Source organism: Dermacentor andersoni, chromosome 10 (assembly GCF_023375885.2).
Source record: "Dermacentor andersoni chromosome 10, qqDerAnde1_hic_scaffold, whole genome shotgun sequence".
Classification (NCBI taxonomy): Eukaryota; Metazoa; Arthropoda; class Arachnida; order Ixodida; family Ixodidae; genus Dermacentor; species Dermacentor andersoni.
In genome coordinates, this window is record NC_092823.1 from 47,469,779 (window position 1) to 47,474,764 (window position 4,986).

The 4,986-nt window shown below is 49.6% G+C and overlaps 1 long non-coding RNA gene across 1 annotated transcript; it reads right to left on the reverse strand.

Moving 5' to 3' along the window:
* Window positions 1-1,442: 1,442 nt before the first annotated feature.
* Window positions 1,443-3,395, reverse strand: LOC126543154 (uncharacterized). Its single transcript, XR_011890762.1, has 2 exons — window positions 2,437-3,395; window positions 1,443-2,057 (listed from the first exon to the last, which is right to left on the reverse strand). It is a non-coding gene; the product is annotated as an uncharacterized lncRNA (long non-coding RNA).
* Window positions 3,396-4,986: the final 1,591 nt, after the last annotated feature.

Here is a 4,986-nt window from a genome sequence, read left to right on the forward strand (position 1 = left end):
AAAAAGCGTCACAAGCTTGTCCCACTGAGATTGCGTACGCCGCAAACTTTCTCACCACGAGCACGCTGCTTTTCGCTAAATGCGTCGCAACGCGAGGCACGGAGAGCGTACCCTAAAAGTAATGAAGTTACAAAAATGCTAGGGGTCACAGAATGCGTCACGAACTTGTCCCAGCAAGATTCAGTACACGCGAAACTTACTTTCTCAACAAGACCAAGCTACTATTTCCTAACTGGGTCACAACGCCAGGTGCGGTGAGCGTGTCTCAAAAGTATCCGAAAAAGTAACGAAAGTTATTTTAAGCAATGTTAATATGTTAGGAATCACAGAAAGTGCCAATAGTTGTCCCTGTAAGATTCAGTACACGCGAAACTAATTGCGTCACAGAGCCGGGTGCGGCGAGCGTGCCGTAATACTACCGGTACTCGTTGTGAACATTTCCCGGCTCAGAAGGCAGTGAAGGCACTTTTGTGTTTTCTCAGAACTTCTGGTTTGCTCGAGCGACTTTAACTGAAGTGCTGTCCGTACACGTACCTACACCTTCTCTCTCCCTTCTTTCTCTTCCCCTTCTCCCTTCCCCCAGTGTAGGGTAGCCAACCAGACTATTGACTGGTTAACATCCCTGCCTTCCTGTATTCTTCTCTCTCTCTCTCCCAGTACGAGTCGTTAACTCGAACTACGCCAGGACGGCCAAGCTAATTTTCGATAGCTGCGTCACAAGTCTCGCTACGCGTGCCGTAAAATCGTAAATTGCTTGAAATGGGTCACAGACTGTCAAGCGAAATTTCTCAGTTGGCCTAGTTCAATAGTGCATTGGCTGCATGTCAAAGGCCACAAGGAACGCAAGAACACGCAGGAAGCCCCACAAGCAGGCCACATCCAAAAGAGACGGGTCGCCGAACACGTGAACCTTACATGCGCCGCCGTCTTCGTTCGCTTCGGTGGCGTCTCTGGCGAGCCTGTCGTGCCGATAGCTTGTTGCTAGGGAACGCAAGAAAACTAAGCCGCAAATTGCAAGTTCATATATAGTCCCAACTATTTTAGTTCTAGCGGGAAATAAAAGGCAATAAAATGCTGACCAAATTTATTTCACATTTGTCCCCATGCTCGCGTCAGCTAATGTAAGGGATTAACGCTAGGCGTGACGCGTTTCCTGTTGCCAATTTTTGCCGAGTCTCCCCTCTTGCTGAATTTTTATCTATGGTTGGACGACTATACATTTGGTTCCGTTCTACACGGTTCTTTCCCGCGGACACATTGTTTATCAGAGCTATCCAACTATGCATATAGAGCTTCGCTGTAAAAAAAAATACGCCTGCGCGATAACGTCAGTGATAGGGACTTGCCTTGCAATGCAGTAATACCTTTCCGGAAGATTAGTTGTCGCTTTGCAACAATAAATCTCGCAAATTTGAGCATTCGCCACACAATGTGTGCGACAGTTTCATGGTTGTAATAAAATTGTTTTTATTTTTTTGTCAATGATGAAAACAGCTAGTAAGCATACGAATGCTGGCGTCATTCATGTCACATTCACAATTTTTTTTGCCGCTTATCTTCGCGGCGACGTCACAAATACCCACCTCGCGCGCGGACCCCACACATTTATCAGGAGCGCTCTTGAATCGCGTCTTGCTGTTCGAAGGGCGCAGAAGGGAACCGGCCTGTTAAGGCTAGTGTCTGGCTTGGATAGTGCAGTTCACCTTCCACGGTATTCTGCAATAGGCCGCGTCAAAGCAATTGCGGTCACAATTCCACGCCGTATCGAAGCTGTTGACAAAGAACGTACACCAGCCGCGCCGTGTGAAATCTGCTGTCTTTCCGGTAGCGGTCCGCCAGTGCAATTTGCTTGTCAAGAGCTATCCTTGCACCCGTGGCGAAAATGAGTTATCCGGCGCCCGGCGCTTGACAAGTCTTGCCCTGGAACCACTGCAGGCTGCCTTCTGGAAATCAGCCGTGAGGCACGGCCTGTACCATTTCAAGTTCCTGCTTGCAGATACGGTGCTCGAACAATCGCCGCCATGCGCCCTTTTTTTCCGTTCGTCATAGAAATCCGCCTAGATAGAGAGAAAAAAAGTGCACAGTGAACGCCACGGGGCAATGAAAAAATGAATACAGCGTGAACTCAAGTACCGAAGCGAGAAGCAGCATAATCATGTTTCACAATAAAAGGTCTGGCAGGAAAACACGCCACCAGTCTTACGCCAAACTCGCAATTAGTTAAATATAGCCAGCGCAAGAAAGATTTGTAGTATTTCGTTAAATAGACGTCTCTTGCAGAAGTATCAACATAAAAGAATGTTGTTAACGGTGGCGAAAGTCTAGATGGCCATGAATTAGGCTAATCTCTTTCAATGTGGGATGGGTTTAGCTGAAGCAGGCGCTTGGCCTAGGCAGGCTGCTGATTATCAGTATAAAAGCCTTTTTTTCTCTTACCTGGGTGCCTGCCGGGTACATTGGAATGCTGCTGTTGTGGCACGAAATACTCTTCACCGACAGTCAGGCCAGCAGCTCTGCGATAGGTGACTGAATTGATCAAATTTCGGCATCCCATACGAAACGCGGCTCCGAGGTCTGTGTGAAGGCCTTCTAAGAGTTCCACGGTTTCGCCGTTGAGGGCGTAATGCAGGGCGTCCGCGAGTTGGCGCTGGTGGGCGACTCGGCCAACATACGCGGCCGCGAACGACTGGCCGTGCCAGAAGACCAAGCACATAACTACGTTGCCCACGCAGACTGGAGACGTGCAACCGTTTATCATGCAGGCGTAGTAGGCTCCTCCTCGGTGCCTCACTTTAATTGTCATACGGCAACCGGGAGGCTTGAGTATACTCGCCACGACCTCCAGAAGCGAGGCGTGGTTGGCCTGCAAGAATGAGGCACCGAAACGGTAGAGCAGCCATGGGCGAATCTTGTTCCGCTCCATCAGCCAACACATGAGCCAGGCGACACGCTGCAAGAAATGACTCGTGCTGCCACTATCTGCGAGCATGCGCTGGAATTCTCGGACGGCTGTTTCTGGCAGCAGGCTGCCGAGCCGCGGTAGCCCTTCTATGTTCTCGGCGTCCAGCGACAAAAGATCCTGTTGTGACACTCGATCGAGGTAGCTAAATAGCACGGCGACGACGTTGTCCGCCATCCTGCAGATGAACTGAGGGATACAGCAGTGTGCGTCACTCGGCAGAGTGCTATGGATACTGTCGGGTGCGACGTAAAGGTAATGACAGGCCTCGAAAAAACTGCGAGTACGTACCCGATTCTGTTTCTATCAAGCGACGGTGGCGACACCCTAGTCTTTGCAGCAAGCGCACGATCTGATCGCTCTGGCCAGAAACGTCATTAGAGCACGAAATTCAAGAACGAGTTCGGCAAGGGTGGTCGTGCTTACAGCACTACGTTATCAGAATCAGGCGGCCACCGAATCAAAGAGGCAAAAATGCGGGCCGCGCGCGAGTTGTGAAACAAGCAACGCTTGACGCGAATGATAAGAAGATTCGATGATATATTCGAATGCTAATGCTATGGGCGTACCGCGTACCTCGTACCGCGTGCTTCGAAGTGCCGCAGGTTTCGTCTACCTTTTCACTTCGACTCGAAGTTAGAACTTGAGATCCCATGCGTGGGTGACTCGCCAGCACACTGCCTATGGGGCTAATGCGCTGGAGTTTTTAATGCACCACGGCGCGACCTCGAGGCGGTGAACGAAGTTGGCTGGTTAGTATGGAAAATACGCCGTCCCGTAGAGTACCATGGGTCTTGTTCGTTTTGTGCTTTGTTTTTAGTTTTGTGTGTAGTTATCGCCCTCGAAACGTGCTCGACTCTCACGTAGGGCGTTGTGCGCTACCGAATGCAACATAGGCCATGGAGTGCGGGCGATGTTTGTCCGACAAACCGTGCTGAAGTTCGGAGGACCCGGCGAATTGATAGCAAACTCTAGACTAACACGCCAGACTAGGCCGAGTAGCGCGCTCTCCCCCGGCATGGTAACCGCCGTTGTTGATGTATAGTGCATTGTCATGAGGGTCATGGGTCTGAAACGCTGGAATTTTCAAAACACTGTGCGACGACTCGTTGGCGAGCGACAAAATTGTATCGGTACTACACAAGTCACAGCTCTCCTCATTAGGTTACGCTGTCACTTATTTCCCGTTTTGTTTTGGTGTTTAGGTATCTGAAAAGGCAGTGGCGTTCGTTGAGAGTAGCCTATGGATCATCTCGTCGACAGTGCGCCCCATTTTGCTTAACCATGAAAATGCACTCGTCTCTTAAGGTGCACGTGGATGATTCTGTTTGGTTAGAAAAGTGCCACGCACAGGAATTGACAGGACCTAAACGGAATTTATCATGATAAAGCGGCCCACCTACTTAAGCGAAAATTCATAAAGGCTGGTTCAAACTGTTTCAGAGCGCGTTGCTGAGAAAACAAGAGAAAGAAAATTTATCGACTGACAAGGTAGAGTCATTTGCGGTAATAAGATAGGGAACTGTGTATAAAACGTGTCGGTTTAAACAGCAGTTCTGACTCTATATGTTACTGCAATGAAATGTATCACAACAAACGAAACTGTTGCTGTGGCATTGTTCTTCCTGCATTGTTCTTCAGTGTAACAGCTACTGCGCGGCAGCAGTAACGCTACAGTCACTCAGTCACAGTATTTACTGATTGCCATGTCTGGAAATGCGCTTTTGCGAAATAAGCATGCATCTGGCAGGCAGCCTCATCGTCAATTATTACCATAGCCGCACAAGCTGAGTCACGGTGCTAATTCCAGCAGATGGTCTAATGCCCATAATGAGATCGCTCGACTCTAGTGGAAATGAGGTCGCCGTGAAGTCCTGTGATCGTCCAGCGGAGCACTGAACACAGGGGCTCTACAGCTCCCAAGCAAATGTTCGTGCTCTGTCTCGCCATGTTTTCTGGGCGCCCGTCTTTTGCTGAATGCCTCACCCGCAGCCCATTTGACGCCTGAACCGCTCTAGCCATCAAAG